General features: G+C 43.0%; 1 protein-coding gene across 1 annotated transcript in view; it reads left to right on the forward strand.

Moving 5' to 3' along the window:
• Positions 1-3,092, forward strand: part of LOC107145085 (serine protease 42) — a 22,160-nt gene extending 19,068 nt beyond the window's left edge. Inside the window, exons 5-6 of the transcript XR_007344307.1 lie at positions 1,488-1,648; positions 2,200-3,092. The gene's annotated coding sequence lies outside the window, so the exon portion shown is untranslated. The remainder of the gene's footprint in view (positions 1-1,487; positions 1,649-2,199) is intronic.
• The last annotated feature ends 17,314 nt before the right edge of the window (positions 3,093-20,406 follow it).

Here is a 20,406-nt window from a genome sequence, read left to right on the forward strand (position 1 = left end):
GGTGAGCCTGCAGATCAATAATCAACACATATGCGGAGGCTCCCTCATCTCCAATCAGTTCGTGCTTACTGCAGCCCACTGCGTATTTGGGTGAGTGAGTGGGGCCCAGAGGCTTGGGCTCCTGATCGGGCTGTGTGACCTGGAGCTAGTCTTGTCCTCCACCAAGAGTTTCCTCTTCCTCATCTGGAAAGGGGGATGGGGTGAGAGCCTCCATAGTTTTTTATTTATTCTGGATGAGACCTGAGGATTTGCAATTCTGACACGTGGACAGGTGATACTAGTCTGGTGACCACACTTGGAGTGCTGCTGGCTAGAGTGGTCAAGGGTTGGGGAGGGAATGTCGTTTGGAGGGAGGGAGTGGCAGATGGCTGGCCCGCAAGGATGGGGTCAAGCTGGGAAGTACCTGGACTGTGTGGAAGGGAAGTGTGTGTGTAGACACTTCAGGATCTCTCCGTAGCCATCTGGAATACACAGTGAAGCTGGGGGACAAAGACCTGAAACATCGAGCCCCAACGTCAGTCGAGATCCCAGTCAAAGACATTGTCATCCACCAGTATTACTCTCCTCTTGGAATCATCGAACATGACATTGCACTTGCTATGCTGGCCTTCCCTGTGAATTACTCCACACACATTCAGCCTGTATGCATCCCTGAAAAGTCTTTCTTGGTAGAAACTGATACCTTGTGCTGGGTCACCGGATGGGGCAAGCTAAGCGAGCTAGGTGAGATTGTAAAGCAGGACTACAACAACCTTAGGCCCAGGAGGCGGATACCTGGCAGCTTGGTGTTGGTCTGCAAGCTAAAGGGAGGGACAGGGAGGTAGATTTTGTACTAGGTGGGTAAGGGAGGAGGGGGGACAAGATGCTGCCAGGGAGAAATTTAACAACTGTTTGTGAATTTCTGTCGGTTTGTCAAGAGTTGGGGGCTTGGGTGTCAAGCATGGTGGGTTCTTTCAAGGGTAGATTTTAGGTAAGGGACTGATGAGCTGTCTGTGAATTTTAGTTGTTCCTCCACAAAAGTATTTGCTTTGATAGCTAAGGAGCTTCCTGTCTGTGAGATGAGGCCAGAAACTCTCAGTGGGCTTGTAGGACCTCCTATTCCTTGACATTTGGGATTTTGGTACGTTTGGGGCACCATGTGTCTGAGAGTCTGTGATATTGTTCTAGAAAGTAAAGTTGCTTTATAGATACACAGGACACCCTGGTGATACTTAGAGTGACAGAGTTTGGTTGTTGTTTCTCAGACTGACAAGACTTTGGCTTCCCTCTCCTGGGCTGTTTTTACTTTTGCTTTGGTTTGGATCTTAACATCATCCTACACTCATGTCAGTGTTAGACCTCATTTCCTCCAGGGTCAGCTGGGGACAATAGCCAGTTCCTAAGAGGATGCCTGTGTGTGAACACACTGAATTGAGACTCAGAGTAAGTACCACTGTGTCTGTCTAGTCTCACTCATGCAGATCCACTCCTAAATTTACTTTCTATAGATTCAGAAAGGGCATCAGAAGAGCTTCAGGAGGCTGAGCTAAACATTATTCGTCACCAGAAATGTAATGAGTTGCTTCAGAAAAGGACAAAAACTAAAGTTCAGTTTACCAAGGAAGGGACGGTCTGTGGCTATAATGATGAAGGAAAGGACTCCTGCCAGGTGAGTTTCATGGGCCCCTTGCTGCTCTGCATTACAGTTTTCTTCCCCCCAGGCAAAAGAGCCTGGGTCATCCCCTAGTTCCTCCATTCACCCTTATTCAAGTTAATGGTGTGCGAGGACAAGCCACCAGGACTCTCCTGAGTTAGCCTGACATAATCCTTCAGGAGAGAGTAGTGAATTCTGCCTGGCGCAGGGGGTGGGGGGTAGTGGTGGTGAATCAAGCAGGTTATAATATGAAGTTTCATGTTTTGAGCCACTTTTATGTGACATGCAATGCACTTGGGTGAGCAGTTTATTCATTTCTGTCCCAGAGTAGGTGCATTATCTTTGTTTATATAGTTTTTTTGGAGCACAAATTTTTCAGTAGATAGACAATTTTTATTTGTTAAAATATTCAGTTCTGAAATCTCATGCTCACAGAAACTAGGAGCTGGCAGGTGCCTGGGGACACCACAGGTGTGCCCCGTTTGCCAGTAACTTGAAGTACCATCAGCCTGCTCTGATGTAGATCGAATCCATTTCTGCCATTTGTTTCTTTTCTCTTTCTCCAGGGAGACTCTGGGGGCCCCCTAGTCTGTGAATATAATACAACATGGATCCAGGTGGGAATTGTGAGCTGGGGCATTGGCTGTGGTCGCCTTGGCTATCCTGGTATATATACAGAAGTTAGTTTCTACAGGGACTGGATAGTTACTCTAATGAACCGGGCTTCCTGTCTGGACTCAGCAAACTTCCTCATGTTAAGCCTGTGTGTAGTCATCCCGGTGACCCCGTGATTACCCTGGCCCACTCCCCTCCTGTTTCTGAGTCTCCCACTAGGCCTCTCCTCTGACTTCTCTTTCCTTCTCAATGCCCTTTCTTCAAATTCTGGTTGGGATTCATCCCCCTGAGGAGATCCACATGGAGCACAGCAGGGAGACTGGGGCCTATGAAGTGTCCCAGCTGGTGCTCTGCTCATCTGCCTCAGCCAACCTGTGCCTGCTGGGAATATGGGTGAACTGATTCTAGCTAGAGGGCCAGCAGACCTGCCACTGGGAGCGTGGTGACTTAGGGACACCTTGCAGAACATCTGCCAAAGGAGAGAATTCATCACGGTGAAGGAAGGCCGAACCTGGCCCTAATTTCAGGGTCTCCCTGAGAATTTGTCATACCAACCTGCAAGGTGATTGCAGAGGCAGTGAAGGAGGCCCTAGCAGGTCCCTGCAGAGGTGTGAGGCCTGGGACTTTAGCATCTGTCTTGGTGCCTGGAGCTGGCACAGGTTTCCCTGTACCCAGTGTGGCTCTGTGAGTGGGTAGCCTGTGGCACACAGGCCTCATGGGGCACCCCAGACTGGCACCTCTTCCTCAGGGCCCTAGTGGCTGCATTGGGGACACTCCAAGTTGTGTTGAGGCAGTTTTGAGTGTGGAGATTTCAGATGTGAACTGAATAAATGTTTGTTGGAGAGTTTCCTGTGTGTTCTGAAGCTCTGCTTACTTGGGATGTTTGCTTCCATATAACTTCCTCTGTAGAGAACTGGGTCCCTATTTAACTAAGGATGATATTCTCAGTCTCCATTAAATCCTGAAAGAGCCAAAATGAGGATTTTGTCTGCCCCCTTTGAAATGATGACCCTTTGAAATGATGAGTGGTTACAGCCAGTGGCCCATGGTCTCTGTTCCTGATTCTGACATCATCATCTATTATGGTTTGTATCTGAATTATCCCCCAAAGACTTGAAGACTCAGATGAGGAGGGCTTTGTCTCCATGCAACAATATTTAGAGGGGGAGCTTTTGGGAAATGATTGGATCATCAGAGATCTGACAACATCAATGTATTGATAACTTGAAGGCGTTATCGGGAACTGGAGGAGTTGGGAGCTTGTTGGGGGAAGGAGTTCACTAGGGTTGTGCCCTTGGGAGCTATTTCTTATCCCTGGCCCCTTTCTCTCTGTCTCCTTTGTGGCTGCCACGAGCTGAGCAGCTTTCCTTCCTCTGTGTTGTTCTGTCTCATCACAGGCCCAAAGCAATGGAGTCAGCTGACCATGGACTGAAACCTCTAAAACCATCAGCCAAAATAAATCTTTCTTCCTCTAAGTTGTTTTCGTCAGATATTTTAATCCTAGCAGTAAAACTGATTAAAATATCATTTCTTTAGGCTGGAGTTTCATCATTGAAACTGGCCCTAGTTTCATTGATTACCCTGGCCCACTTCCCTCCTATTTCTGAGTCTCCCACTAGGCCTCTCTTCTGACCTCCCTTTCCTTCTCAATGTCCTTTCTTCAAATTCTGGTTGATCTATAGTCTGGAGCAGGGTAGCATGAGAGTCAAAGGCTGGTGTGTGGCACACTCACACACCCTGGGACCTCTCCTTGCTGCCTGTCCCAGGGGTGCCCTACAGAGACAGGATGGCCTTTGGGCTGGGCCTTAAGAGCAGAGGACTCACAGGAAGGAGGCTAGAAAGGAGGGGCTCACTGTGTGTGTGTATGTGCCTGTGTGAGTGTGTGTGTGTGTGTGTGTGTGTGTGAGAGAGAGACAGAGACAGAGACAGAGACAGAGACAGAGAGAGAGAAGAGCAAGAATATGCACAGGCTCTTCTCAATTGCCAGGCTGCTGTCCCAGTGAACTTTGTGTCTGGCTGCTGATCATTCTCCAGACCTTTGCCTCCTCCCACCCTTTGTCCACTGCTAGAGCTCCCACTTACCAGAGGGTATCAGTGGGCAGCCTGTGATGGCCCATCTGCTACCTTGGGCAGCAAATACTGACTCACAGCCGCAATTTCATAAGAAGTGTGCTCAGCTGCGAAACTTTCCCTAAAGATGATATCCCTTTGCAATACAGCCTATAACAAGTGATTGGTATGCAGAGATTGAGAGGCCTGGACTCCTTCCCTACATACAGGATGAATTGGAAAGGCTTCTTGTAGGATCAATGGAGACCTCAGTTGCAACTGCCTTATAGCTCGACTTCTCCTAAGGCCCAGTTCTGTTTCACTTGCTCCTTACAAGTGTACCTCCCAAGGACATGCTCATCAACCTTGCACACAACTCTCTCTCTATCAGTGTCTAGGCAACTCAGTGTAGCACATACTACCTGATGAAAGATGGGAGATTTCAAGCTTCAGGAAGTATGTCAATGATCTACTGCTGTGTGAGAGATCACCCCAAACTCAGTGGTTTGAAACACAGTATATTCTTGTTGATCCTCTTTATTTAAAGATTCTTATTTTCAAATTCACTAATTGGCTGAGGTTTATTTTGAAGCCCCAAGTCAATACAGTGTTTTTGTGGTCATGGTGAATGTGCACAGAGCCATGGAAACACTTGAATGGTGCACATGCTCCTAGCTGAGATTGGAGTGTGATGCTTTTGTTGCTTTCTTCAGCTTTTGTAAACAAGTGTCCTTTTTGTCATCTTTTTTTCCCCACATCCTTTACACTTTTATACCTTTTGTTGGCAATTTTGCTGTTTGAAAGCACCCCACATGTATTATGGAAATACTGCTTAGTGTTCCTAAGTGCAAGAAGACTGTAATGTGCCTTGTAAAGGAAACAGGTATGTTGGAGCGGCTTTATCAGGCATGAGCTGTAGTGCCAATGGCCACAAATCTGGTGAATTCCTAGAGTGTATGCAGTGAGGGTGTCTTCACAGAGGAACACGAGACACAAGGCTGGTCAATGAGAATATTTTGAGCAGAAGCTCCCATGCCAAGGCCTGTGTTGCTACTGGTAGCAACGGATCAGTATTTGCTCATCCAGCATCATGATGGCTTTGTAGAACTTCACTCCTGTGAGTAGCAGGATTCAACAGTACTTCTCACAGTATCAAAGATTGGTTAGGCCATTCTGCCTGTCTAGTCTGAGCTCATTCCTAAGGCTACATCCATGAGGCAGCTTCATTAGGGCCCAGGATGTCCCAGATGGCCTTCCAACATGATGGGTTACCTGGTATATGGGTAGGGGTGCCTCAGTTTTCTTCCAAAGGCCTCTCATCCTTCCCTAGGCTGAGCAGGTGCCAGGTAGGGGAAAGCAGAAGCTACCAGGATGTTTAGCACCTGAGTTCAGGAGGTGCCCAGCTTCCCTTCTATCACATTCTGTTGTCCAAAGCAAGTCACAAGGCCAGCTCAGATTCATTGAGGTTGGGGAAGAGAATTCCATTTGTGGGTGGGCAGAGATGTAAAACATTATGGCCATGTTCTCTAATCTTCCACAAGAACAATAATAACTGCAATTATTGAAACCTCTAAAATATGTGAACACTCAAAATCTTTAAAAGATTTTCACAAAGTATGACACAAGGATGAAATCACTATTTTCAATCCCCAATTGAACTAGTGCATGAAAGCATGATCCTCAACAGCTTGTAATGTCACAAAAGGAGGCCACCTAGACATGGTGTCTCCTAATGACAGAATGTGACACCTGCTATAATGTTGACAGGGATTGAGTGCCACTGTTGATTTGCAGGAATTAGAGGAGGCAGAGGGACATACTAAGTTCAGACTGTGGGAGACTTGAGAGGACAAACAGCCCAGGTGTGAGGGACTGAGGGTAAAAGTGCAGTCATAAGTGTGTGTACGGGTATATAAAATACAAAACAGTCACGCCAAACCAAAGTGTATTGTCCAAGGAAGCAAGAACCCGAAAGAAACATAAGAAATTCCATAAAGTTCAGATGAAAGGTTACCTTTGAAAGTGGAAGGAAATAGCTTCACAGAGGGCCCACAGAAGGGTTTCACGGGGACTGGCATAGCTCCTTATCTGACCTGGACTGTGGTTCCATGCATGGTCAGTGTACATGGATTGCGACTACATATTTATATCGTTGACATTGATATTGGTATTATTTTAGCAAGGAGACCGTAAAAAGAAAGTTGGAAAACTGCTGTGGTGGGAGGTTGTCAGGTGTGGGGGTGTGGTATTGGAAAACGATGGGCTTCTTGACACACTGAGGTTCGCTCCCATCTGAAGGACAGCAGCGCTGGGCCCGTGAGGCCCCGCCCAGCCTGGAGACCCAGCAGGCAATGCTTGGAGAGACTTTGCTCCCAAGCACAAGGGCAGGTACTACGCCTCCGCACGGGGGGCGCAACAGAGAGCTGACAGATCCATGGCGTTCCTGAGCTACGGTGAAGATGGCATCCCCTTCCTGGGCCTCCTGTTGTGGCTTCAGCTTCTCGGGCTTCTGCTCAGTGGGGCCTCAGCCGGTGCCGCAACCAGGCCTCGCTCTCCAGGTGGGCGCGGGTGGCCGTCAGGTATTGGGGCACAGGCAGGAGCCCGGGAAGCGACACAAGACTAGCTGCCAGCACTGTTCTGCTGCTCTCTTCTTTTTCAGGTGGGGGTTACAGACCCCAGGAAGAGTCCCCAGTGACCCTGGCAGGCTCAGAGGCCCCAGCTTCTTCCAGACACCTGAAAATCCCAAAGATTCCACATCCTGCTGTAGCTCCAGCCCCAGCAGGGGCTCCAGGATCTGGGGCTACTTCAGAGCCCACAGTGGGACCATTCTTGAAATCCAATGGGGATTCTAATCCATTTCCAGATGTGCTTCCTTCAGGTAGCTTCTGGTTCCAGGGTTCATCAGGCCTGCCTGGGAGTTGAAAGGGAACACAGCCAGGCTAGAGAGGATGGAGCCAGATCTTGTCTTGAAAGTGGGAGGGAGAGGACATCCATCTGCCTTGTGTGACGGGTGGATCCACCTGGGCACCTGTGTGTCGTGGTCATGGGGTTGGGGGACAATGGCTTCACTTCTAGTACCTTCTTTCCCAAATCATCCAGCATGTGGGCATAGAACTATGAGGATATACGGTGGAAAGAAAGCCCCACAGAGGAAGTGGCCCTGGCAGGTGAGCCTGCAGTCCTATAATAGACACATATGTGGAGGCTCCCTCATCACCAACCGGTTAGTGCTCACTGCTGCCCACTGCGTGCTTAGGTGAGTGTTTGGGTCTTTGGGTTTCAGCCCCTAATCAGGCTGTGTCCTGTCCCCATCTCTGGGTTTTCTTTCTCATCAGAAGAAGCAGGTAATAGCCCCAGAATTTTTATTCAGTCTGGCATGAAACCTTAGCATTTGTATTTCTAATAATTTTTCAAGGGATACTGGCCTGGAAACCACACTTGGAGAATTTCTGACCATGGTGGTTTTGGTGTGGGAGGGGATAAGGTTTGTAGAGAGGGGAGTGGTTGATGGCTCACAGTGGAAATTGGGTTCAGGCTAAGAACCACCTGGAATGTGTAGATAGGGAATGTAGACCCTCTGGATATCTATGAAGACCATGTCTTTTCCCCACAGCCAAACGTATTACAGGGTGATACTGGGAAACAATAAGTTGAATGAATTTGATGAGAACGCGGTTATGGTTCCCGTTAAAGATGTTTATCCTCATCAAGGTTTTGAAATTAAAAACCTGACAAATGACATTGCCATTGCTCTGCTGGCCTTTCCTGTGAATTATTCCCCATACATCCAGCCTATATGCCTGCCTGAAAGACCTTTCACAGTGAATGCTGAGACATTGTGCTGGGTGACCGGATGGGGCCGCATGGAAAGGAATGGTGAGCCTTTCACCAGGATGCAGAGGCGGGGAAGCCTAGTGGTTTGGGGTTGGGAAGTGATTCTCTAGTGGGTGGGTAAGGGACGAGGGTGGAGAATAGGTAGACAGTGAATACTTTACAACTGTTTTAGGAATTTTGATTGGTATGTCAGGACCTGGAGGCACGGGTGACAGTTATGGTGGGTTCTTTCCAGGGTACTTTTAAGTTTGGGGTCAAGAGCTGCTAGACAATTTAAGAGGTTTTTAAAGGCTTTACCTAGTGGGTTGAGCTTCTTATTCCCTGGGACATAGGTCAAGCCAAGACAGTAACTCTGTCAATGATGGTACAGGTGAACCAACCAGCTGTCTGAGAATCTTTATTCTAGAAGGCGATGTAGTGGTACAGAACATCTTTCACCATTACCACTGATACTTGGTTGTCATTTCTCAAGATGATAAAGCTTTTCCTATTTCTTAGTCTTTTTTTTCTTTTTAATTTTTTATTTTTTTTCTGTCTTGATTTTGCTTTTACTGCTTCCTCTCAGTGTCCACACTGGGTCTGAGTTCCCTTTTGGTTCCAGGAGGCATTTTTTTTTTTTAAGGGCAGCTGTGTGTAAACACCCTGATGAGCACCCAGAGTGTGTACCAAAGGCTCCTGTCCTGTCCCAGTTGTGCTGATCCCTTACTCCTAAATTGTGTTTCTTTAGTTCACCCAGTGATTCTTCGTGAAACTGAACAAAAGATACTTTCCCAGAAGATTTGTAGAAAAAGGTATGAGGACTATTTTGGAGTACCTAAATACATAGTCCGAGAAGGCATGATCTGTGGCTATCATGATGTGCAACGACGTAGTTCTTGCTGGGTCAGTATGTGGCCCCTTTCTGCCTGTGTGTTGAGTGTCCACTGAAAAGTTTCTTATTCTTAGGAGAAAGTTATTCACTCCTAGTTGAGCTAAGGAGGTGCACAGGGAGTGACCCCCTAGATTCTCTTAGCTGGTATGGCCTGTTCCTTCAAAAGGGAGCAGCCCTGGCTGTCTGGGGCACTGCTAGGGTGCTGAAGGTGGGCTGGGTGATGTTCACATTGTGTTTCACTAGTTGAGCTCTCCTGTGCAGCACTCACCCCACCACTGTGAGCGCTAGTCCAAATGATCCCAGTTAACCCACATCACGACCCAGCAACACAGACACAGTGCCTACTATCCATATGGGGAAGGGGAGATCCAAGGACATCAATTCAAGGTTGTCCAGGCCCATGTTCTTTCCTCTCCACCAAGCTTTGTCCCTGAGGAGGAGGAATTTGGGCCTAGTCTTATCAGATGCATATTTGCATGTATTGGAAAGAATTTTATTGTTGGAATGAACAAGAAGTTCCAAGAACCCTGAATATTTTGATTATCACCTGTGCAGAGAGAGAGCCAAAGTCTTTACCTCTACTGGATGATTTTTCCCTGCTGTGAACCCATGTACCCAACCCCATCTATCCATCAGCTCTGCTACCTTCAAAACTCTGAAACATTCCAAGAGTAACTTAGCCTGGCTTTTTCCAAACCTACTCCACTGTCCCCACTACCAGTCACTTCTGTGAGAGGCCCAGAGTCTTCATGTAGGGAGAGGGCTCAGCATGTACAGTGTCCCAGAGGTCTGGGGGCAGATCTTCAGTTGAAGGATGATTTAAACATGTAGAGCAATGGGGTAGCAGATGTGGCCAGAGAGGTGAGTGGGTGGGGTGGGGAGGTAGAGTGAGCCTGGGTGCAGGGCCAAGTTCTAGTCTGGCTCAGGCAGGACTGGGAGGGAGCCTGGGTGAGTGTGATCAGATTTTCCTTTTAAGTCAGTGACTTTCTTGGTTGTGTGGTGCCTAAACTGAAGTCTAAGAGCAGTTTTCATCATCTAGGGATCACCATTGGATCCCAAGCAGAGTATGGGGCAGCAAGGAGCCATAGGACATGTATTCGAGGTGGAATGGTGAAGATCATAGGGCCCTGGTGTTGAGGGAGGGGCTGAGGAAGACCCTGGGTTTCTCCTGGAGGTGACTGGTGGTGGGGTTAGTGGAGCAGGTTTGGGAGAGTACATGCCGAGTTTCACTTGAAGATCAGGGTCTGGATATTTCCCAGTCTGGAAGGTAGTGGAGCTGATGAACAGAGGGGGTTGGACAGGTGAGTTTGATCAGGGAAAAATGGGGGGGGGGGTAAGAGATGAGAATTTTGGTTCTTTTTATGCAGAGGTGATCCTCAAAATATTTAAGGTTCCTTTAAGGACTGACTGATAGGCAACGATATTGGCCAGAAGCTGTAGTGGGCTCTGCCTGCTGTCTTCTCCGTCAAGGGTTCTCCTGTAGCTGCAAGCTCATGGGTGGTTTTGGCAAGGGTCATGAGGAAGGGGTCAGCAGCAGTGGAAGAGTAGGGCACCCAAAGTGAGTCAGTTTACTGCAGGTGTAGTAGGCCCTGCTGGCTTTGTGTCTCGTGTCCTCTTCCCTGGTCACCAGGAAAGAGTAGCACTTCTCAGAGGATGTTCAACTTCCCACATCAACCTCCTTCTGTCAGATCTCATATTCCCCTGAGAATATGAGAACCTGAGCCTGGCAGTGCCTTTGGGGATCCTGGGGAAGGAAGCCCAGTGCATGTCTGTCTCCCCAGAACCTCGGGTGGCATGCTGCCTGGTGGGATGAGGACCCTCTTCTATCCCTGCAGTTTGTTTGTTTTTCTTTCTCCAGGGAGATTCTGGGGGCCCTCTTGCCTGTGAAGTTAACAACACATGGATCCAGATAGGTGTCGTGAGCTGGGGCTACATGTGCGGTCGTGATCTCCTACCTGCTGTTTACACAGAGGTTATCTATTTTAAGAAGTGGTTGAACCTCACTGTAAATCAGGCTTCTCATATATATCACATGGGAGTCTATATGCTACTCATATGTCTTCTGCTACCTGAGGCCATCCTGGTGACCATGTGATCCCTCGGGCCCACTCCCCTTCTTTTTGTGGGTCTCCCACTAGGCCTCTCCTCCAACCTCTCTTTCCTTCTCAATGTCCTTTCTTCAAACTCTGGTTGGGATCCTTCACCCTTGGGTTGCCCCACAGTGGAGACTGGCAGGAAGACTGTGGCCTGCAAATTGTCCCAGCCTGGTGCTGTGCTCACCTGCCTTGGCACCTCTGTGCCTGGGCTGTGTTCTGTGTGATGGAAAGAAAGGTGAACGGATTCCAGATAGAGAGCCAGCAGGCCTACCACGGGGAGCATGATGACTCAGGGACACCTGGGAGAACATCTGCCAAAGGAGAGACATCATCACTGTGAAACTAACACCAGGCTTGGCCCTGGTTTCAGGGTCTTCCTGAGACTGTGTCACACCAGCCTGTGGGATAAAAGTCAGAAGGAATGAAGGAGGTGCTGCCAGGTCCCTACAGAAGGGTGAGGCCTGAGACTGCACATCTGGCTCAACTGTCTGAGGCTGGTGTAGGTTGCCCTGTACCCCAGTGAAGATCTGTGAGTGGGCCTCATTGTACACCCCTATCTGCATCCTGTCCTCTGTACCCTAGTGGCCTCATCGGGGACCCCCCAAGTTGTGTTGAGACAGTTTTGATTTTGGTGATTTCAGATGTGCACTGAATAAGTGTTTGGCATGTGCCCTGTGTATTCTGAAGCTCTGTTCACTTGAGGTGTTTGATTATATATCGCCTCTGTGGAAAACTGGGTCACCATTTAGGTAAATATGAAATTCTTGGTTTCCATTAAATTCTGAAAGAGCCAGTGAGGAGGATTTTGTCTGCCCCCATTGAAATCTTATGGAAGGTGACAGCCAGGGTGGTCTGTGGTCCTGATTCTGACATCATCATCTATTATGGTTTGTATCTGAATTATCCCCCAAAGACTTGAAGACTCAGATGAGGAGGGCTTTGTCCCCATGCAACAATATATAGAAGGGGAGCTTTTGGGAAATGATTGGATCATCAGAGATCTGACAACATCAATGTATTGATAACTTGAAGGCGTTATCGGGAACTGGAGGAGTTGGGAGCTTGTTGGGGGAAGGAGTTCACTAGGGTTGTGCCCTTGGGAGCTATTTCTTATCCCTGGCCCCTTTCTCTCTGTCTCCTTTGTGGCTGCCACGAGCTGAGCAGCTTTCCTTCCTCTGTGTTGTTCTGTCTCATCACAGGCCCAAAGCAATGGAGTCAGCTGACCATGGACTGAAACCTCTAAAACCATCAGCCAAAATAAATCTTTCTTCCTCTAAGTTGTTTTCGTCAGATATTTTAATCCTAGCAGTAAAACTGATTAAAATATCATTTCTTTAGGCTGGAGTTTCATCATTGAAATTAGCAGATCTTTAGTCAGGAGTAGGGCAGGATGAGGGACAGAGGCTGGCATGTGGCACACTCACACACCCTGGGACCTCTCCTTTCTGCCTGTCCCAGGGGTGCCCTACAGAGACAGGATGGCCTTTGGGCTGGGCCTTACATGTAGAGGACCCACAGGAAGGAGGCTAGGACGGAGGGGCTCACTGTGTGTATACACTTGCCTGTGAGTGTGAGTGTGAGAGTGTATGTGTGTGTGTGTGTGTGTGTGTGAGAGAGAGAGAGAGAGAGAGAGAGAGAGAGAAGAGCAAGAGCATGCACAGGCTCTTCTCAATTGCCAGGCTACTGTCCCAGTGAGCTTTGTGTCTGGCTGCTGATCATTCTCCAGCCTTTGCCTCCTCCCACCCTTTGTCCATTGCTAGAGCCCCCACTTACCAGAGGGTGTCAATGGGCAGCTTACAAGGGCCCCACCTGCTACCTTAGGCAGGCTGGAACTGGAAAAGTCTGTCTGCAAATGCCACCTGGTTACATCTCTACCCAGTAAGTCTTAGGTCATGGTCAGAGGTATTTGGGTCTATTCTTTGTTGTTCCCTGTGCTGGGGATGCCAGTATGGCTTCTTGTTCCCTCCTTTCTTTCTCTTCCTTGGTTAAGACCCAATATAAGGATTGCCTTTTGCACTGGGCTGTGTAACGAAGCTTGCTTTCTTCTGGGCTCCCCAGACTTTGAAAGGCCCCTGTTCCTTTCTCTGTCTCCACCACCAAATATCCAATATTTCAAGGTCGGGGGCCTCTGGCTAGTCATGCTCTACTTTCCATCCTGTAGCTCCAGGCCTAGAACAGATTGTGTGTTTAAGAATTATTTGGTGGATGGATGAATGAATGGATACAAGAATATTTACATAGCTTCTTTTTTCTTTATTTTTTTCAGTTTTAATGTTTTTATTAGTGCATTAGAGTTATACATAACACATGGGTTCATTTTGACACAATCATACATGCATGGAAGATAATTTGCACCATTTTCATCCCTATTATTTCTGTTTCCCTCACCACCATTCTCCGCCCCTGGTCTCCTTCCTGTATTGTACTGGAATTCCTTCTATTCACTTATTGTTTTTTAGAAATTGGTGCTTTATAGGTATACTTAAATGTGGAATTCACTGTGGTATATTCATACGTGTTTGTAGCATACTTTGGTCAATTTCACTCTCCATTTCCTGCCTTTTACCATCCCTCTTCCTTCCTCCTGTATCCTCTTCCTCTACTCCATTTAGCTCCCTTTGATGTTCATGATTCCTTCCCCTCCATCCCCACCCCCTTAGTTTGTTCTAGCTTCTGCATATGATAGAAAATACTCAACCCTTGGCAATATTTTTGGGTGCATTATAGTTGGAAATATTGATAGAATTATCACATATTTGTTCATGCACATAATATAACAATGTAATTTTTGCCAATATCACTCTTTAAAAAATTTATAATAAAAAGAAATTTCTTTATTTTTAATTATTTATTTTTTGGTCAATATCACTCTTTAGCATTCCCCTCCCCCCGCTGCCTCCCACTCCTTGGTCCTTTTTCTCTGTTGATCTTCCCTTGATTTTTAGGAAATCCACCTCCACCATTGTTTTCCTTTCTTCTCTCTAGGCTCCACATATGAGAGAAAACTTTTGATCCTAAACTTTTTGAGTTTGACTTATTTCATATAACATGATTGTTGCTATTTCCATCCATTTTCCTGCAAATGACATAATTTCATTCTTTATGGCTGAGTAAGATTCCATGTGTATATATACCATATTTTATTTATCCACTCATCTATTGATGGACACCTAGGTTGGTCCCATAGTTTGTCTATTGTGAATTGTGCAGCTATAAACATAGGTATGCATGTGTCACTATAGAAAGATGATTTTATTTTTTCAGGGTAAATACTGAGAAGTGTTGTACCTGGGTCATATAGAGGTTCCATGCCTAGTTTTTGAAGAGCCTCCATACTAATTTCCATAGTGGTTATACTAATTTATAGTCCCACCAATAATGTAAAAGTATTCCTTTTTCTCTACATCCTTTCCAGCATTTATTATTATTTGAAGGCTACCATTGTGACTGATGTGAGATGAAATCTCAGTGTAGTTTTGATTTGCATTTCCCTAATTGCTAATGATATTGAACATTTTTTCATGCATTTGTTGGCCTTTTGAATTTCTTTTTTTTTTTTTTGAGAAGTGTCTCTTTATTTTATTTGCCCATTATTAATTGGGTTACTTGATTTTTTGATGTAAAGATTTTTGAGCCCTTTATATATATTCTAGATATTAATCCTCTGTCAGAAAAGTAGCTAGCAAAGATTTTCTCCCATTCTAAACTTTTTAATTTAATGCTGACCCATTTATTAACTCTTTTTTTGAGAATTTTAATATTTATTTTTTAGTTTTTGGTGGACACAACATCTTTGTTTGTATTTGGTGCTGAGGATCGAACCCGGGCCACACACATGCCAGGCGAGCGCGCTACCGCTTGAGCCACATCCCCAGCCCCATTTATTAACTCTTGATATTATTTTCTGAGCTTTAGGGGTCCTTTTGAGAAAGTCATTGCCTGTGCCTAAAAGCTGGAGTGTTGACCCTACATTTTCTTCTAGGAGTTGCATACTTTCTGGTCCAATTCCAAGGTCATTGATCCACTTGGAGTTGATTTTTGTGCAGGGTGAGAGATAAGGGTCTAGTTTCATTCTTCTAAATATAAATGATCACTTGTCCCAGCTCCATTGGTTTAAAAGGCTGTTGTTTTCTCCAGTGTATGTGTTTGGCACCTTCATCAAGGATCAGATAACTGTATTTGTATGGGTTTGCCTCTGTGTCTTCTATTCTGTTCCTTTGGTCTATGTGTCCATTTTTATGCCAATACCAACCAGTTTTTGGTTATTATATCTCTGTAGTATAGTTTGAAGTCAGGTGTTGTGATGCCTCTTTTGGCTTAAAATTACATTGGCTATGCTGGGTCTTTTATTCTTCCAAATGAATTTTAGGATTATTTTTCTAGTTATGTAAAGAATATCATTGGTATTTCAATGGGGATTGCACTGTATTTATATATTGCAATATTTAACAGTATTAATTCTGCTTATCCATGAATATGGAAGGTCTTTTCATCTTCTGAGATCTTCAATTTCTTAGTTCAATTTTTATAGTTTTCATTGTAGAAGTCTTTCACCTCCTTGATTAGATTTATTCCTAGGTATTTCAACCCTTAACTTTGTAAATCTGGTTTATTTCCCTTAGCTTCATGTTCTCTGGTTTCATCCATTTACCAGCAAATGCCATAATTTCATTTTTAAAATTTATGGCTGAGTAAACTCCATTGTGTATATATGCCACATTTTCTTTATCCATTCATTAGTTGATAGACACCTGCATTGGTTCCATAACAACTTGGATATTGTGAATTGCAGTGCTAAAAACATTGATGTGCCTGTATCACTATAGAATGATGATTTTAGTTATTTTGGATAAATACCAAGGAGTGGGATAGTTGGGTCATACAGTGGTTCCATTCCTAGACCTTTGAGGAATCTGTATACTGCTTTCCAAAGTGGTTGTATTAATTGAGGTTGACCAACAATATGTGAGTATACTATTTTTCTCACATTATCACCTGCATATATTATTTGTATTCTTGATTGCCATTCTAAATGGAGAGAGATGGAATCTCAATATAGTTTTAATTTTCATTTTTCTGAGCTAGAGATGTTGAACATATTTTTTGGCTATTTGCATTTCTTCTTTCGAGAAATTTTTGTTTAGTTCTTTGGCCCATTTCTTGATTGGGTCATTTGGGTTTTATGGGAGTTAGGTTTTTTTAATTCCTTATACATCGTTGGAATAGTAGCTGGCAAAGATTTTCTCCCATTCTGTAGGCTGTCTCTTTACAGTCTTACTTGTTTCCTTTGCTGTAAAGATTTTTGAGCCCTTTATATATTCTAAATATTAATACTCTGACAGAAGAGTAGCTAGCAAAGATTTTCTTTAAAAATTAAACTTTTAAATTTTATTCCATCCCACTTTATTTCTTGAGCTTTAGGCATTTTGTTAAGGAAGTTGGTATCTATGCCAATATGTTGGAGTGTTAACTCATGTTTTCTTCTAGCAGTAGGAAAGTTCTGGTCTATGTACTAGTTGTCTGATCCACTTTGAGGTGACTTTTGTTCAGGTTAAAAGACAAGGATCTAGTTTAATTCTTCTACATATTGGATACCCAGCTTTCCCAGCACCATTTGTTTAAAGACTGTCTTACCCCTGAGCTAACATATGTTTTACACCTTTGTCAAGTATCAGAGGACTGTATCTATGTGGGTTTTTCTCTGTCTTCTATTCTATTCTATCAGGATTCATGTCTGTTTTGATGCTAATACCATGCTATTTTTGGTATTATAACTCTGTAGGATAACTTTACACCACATATTGTGATGCCTCCTGCATCACTCAATATTGCTTTGGCTACTCTGGGTCTTTTATTCGTTCACATAAATTTTAGAACTGTATTTTCTAGTTCTGTGAAGAATGTCATTAGTATATTGATGGGGATTGCATTGAACCTGTATAAAGCTTTTGGTAATGCAGTCATTTTGGCAATATTGATTCTGCCTATCTAAGAACCTGGAAGTTCTTTCCATTTTCTAATGTCTTTAATTTCTTTCCTTAGTGATCTATAGTTTTCACTGTAGAGGTCTTTCACCTTCTCAGATTTATTCCCAAGTAGTTTGTTGAGGTTATTGTGCATGGGATAGTTTTCCTGATTTCTTTCTCAGCAGATTCATTATTAGAATATAGGAAAGCTATTGATTTTTGTCTGTTGGTCTTGTATCCTGCTACTTTGCTAAATTTATTAGTCTAAAAGTCTTCTGTAAAGTGATGGAGTTTTTTTTTGGTCATCTAGATATAGGATCATGTCATCAGCAAACAGAGATTATTTGACTTCTTCATTTTCTATTTGTATCACTTTAATCTCCTTCTCTTGCCTGATTGCTCTGGCTAGGGTTTCAAAAACTATATTGACTAAGAGTAGTAAGAGTGGATATCCTTGCCTTGTTTCAGTTTTAAAGAAAAAGCTTTTAATTTTTCTTTATTCAGTATAATTTTGGCTTTGGGTTTGTCAGAGAGAGCCTTAATAATGTTGAGGTAAGTTCCTTTTTAAAAAATTTTTTTTTAGTTGTAGATGAACACAATACCTTTATTTTGTTGATTTATTTTTTTATGTGGTGTTGAGGATCGAACGTAGTGCCTTACACATGCTAGGTGAGTGTTCTATCTCTGAGCCACAATCCCAGCCCAGGTAAGTTCCTTTTATTTTATTTTATTTTATTTATACATGAATGAGTGCTAGATTTTGTCAAAGAATTTTTCTGCATCTATTGAGATAACCATGTGATTTTTTGAAGAATTTAACCTTTATTTTATTTATTTGTTTTTTCTTTTTATGTGGTACTGAGGATGGAGCCCAGGGCCTCACCCATGCTAGGCAAGCACTTTACCACTGAGCTATGACCCCAGCCTGATCATGTGATTCTTGTCCATAATTTATTTATGTGATGAATTATATCTATTGATTTGCGTATGTTGAACCAACCTTGCATTCCTGATATAAAACCCAGTTGATAGTATACTATCTTCTTGATGTGGTCTTTAATGTGGTTTGCTAATATTTCATTAAGGATTTTTTTGCTAATATTTCATTAAAGATTTTTACATCTATGTTCCTCAGGGATATTGGTCCATGGTTGTGATTCCTTGATGTATCTTTGTCTTATTTTGGTATCAGAATGATTCTGGCTTCATAGAATAAATTTGGGAGTGTTCCTTCCGTTTCTATTTCATGGGACAATTTGTGGATGATTGGCATTAAAAGTTTGGTAGAACTGGGCTGAGAATTTATCTGGCCTAGATTTTTTCTTTGTTGAAAGGTTTTAATTTCGGTTTAAATCGTCATAGTTTGGTATTGTTCTGTTAAGGTTTTCTGTATCCTCGTGGTTCCATATGGGCAGGTTATGTATGTCGGTCTAGAAATTTGTCAATATCTTCTAGGTTTTCCTATTTATTGGAATATAAATTTTCAAAATAGTTTCTGATGATTCTTTGGATTTCAGAAATGTTTGTGTTGATATCTTCTCTTTCATCTTGAATTTTGTTGATTTGGTTCTTTTCTCTTTCTTCTGGTTACTTTGGCTAAGGGGTTTTCAATCTTGTTTATCTTTTCAATGAGCCAATTTTTCATTTGCTGCATTGATCTTTCATACTATTTTTTCCTTATCCTAAATTTTATTAATTTCACCTCTGATATAAACTATTTCCCATCTTTTCCTGATTTTGGAATTAGTTTATTCTTTCTTTGCTAGGGCCTTGGAGTGTAACACTATATTATTTATTTCAGATTTTCCTATTTATTTTAATGTAGGTACTCAGTGCTATAAACTTCCCTCTTGGAATCATCTTCATACTGTCCCAAAGATTTTAATATGTTGTATATCTGTTCACATTTGTTCTTTTAATTTAATTTCTTCAGAATTTTTTAATTCCTCCTTGATATCTTCAATGACCCATTTCTCATTCAAAAGTATATTATTTAATCTCCAGGTGTGAAAATAATTCTGCTTTTTATCTTGTTATTGATTTCTAGTTTCATTCAATTCTGATCTGATAGGATTCAAGGAATTATGTCTACTTTTTGGTACTTGCTAAGACTTGCTTTGTGTCCTAAAAAGTGGTCTGTTTTAGAGAATGTTCCTTGTGCCACTGAGAACAAAGTGAATTCACTTGTTATGGATGAAATATTCTGTAGATGTCTGTTAGATCCATTTGACTAATAGCAGTTTTTAGTCTTTTAAAAAATATTTATTTTTTAGTTGTAGATGGACAAAATAACTTTATTTATTTTTATGTGGTGCTGAAGATTGAACTCAGAGCCTCGCGTGTGCTAGGGGAGCACTCTACCGCTGAGCCACAACCCCAGCCCCAGTTTTTAGTTTTGAGGTGGTTTCACTTAGTTTATGTCCGCATGACCTATGTATTGGTAAGAGAGATGTGTTGAAATCTTTGAGTATTTTTGTGTTGGGTCATTTTAATTCTTTATATTGAGTAAGATTTGTTTCATGTAGTAAGTACACCATTGTTGGGTGCATAAATATTTATAATTAGTTTGAAGTGACTTTCTTTGTTTCTTCAGATTAATTTTGTCTTGGAATCTATTTTTCAGCTATGAGAGTAGCAACTCCTGCTTGCTTTTGGTCTCCATTTGCATGCCATACCTTTTCTCATCGTTTCACTTTCAGCCTGTGGCTATCTTTGTCTGTAAGGTGAATCACTTGTAAACATATAATTGTGTATTGTTGTTGGATCCATTCTGTAAACATATATCTTTTTTTTTTTAAGATATTCTATTTTGGTTTGAGTTTTACTTTTTCAGCAAAAATGTTATCATTTTCTTCACAGGGTATAAAAGAAGGATTGTGTTTATTAAAGTTGTTTTATGAAAGATGAAAAAAATACTTTTGCATTATATTGTATACCTTAAAATAGGACTCTTATATTCAATGAAGTTCAAATAAATCGTTATTGGAGAACGTGTTTAAATCTGTGCATAAATAGTTCAAATTTCAGAAACACATTCAGACATCCAAATGCAGTAGTCAGTCAATATAATACAAAAACACTAGGCAGATAATGATATTTTCATTCAACAAAGATTTACTGACAATCTACTGTATCTGAGGTATTCTTCTACAATTGATATCTTTTGATTGAAGGGGTTAGACCATTTACATTCATTGTTAGTGTAGAGAGATTTTTTAAAATTTCCTGTAATTTTGATTTGTTTCTGATGCTTCATTCAGACTTCATTATCCTTCCATTGGCTATTCTAGTAAGAGTCATCAATACACTAGCTACGATTTTTATATTTAATTTCTTCTGTGT

The sequence above is a fragment of the Marmota marmota genome, unplaced genomic scaffold (assembly GCF_001458135.2).
Source record: "Marmota marmota marmota unplaced genomic scaffold, marMar, whole genome shotgun sequence".
In the NCBI taxonomy this organism is placed as follows: Eukaryota; Metazoa; Chordata; class Mammalia; order Rodentia; family Sciuridae; genus Marmota; species Marmota marmota.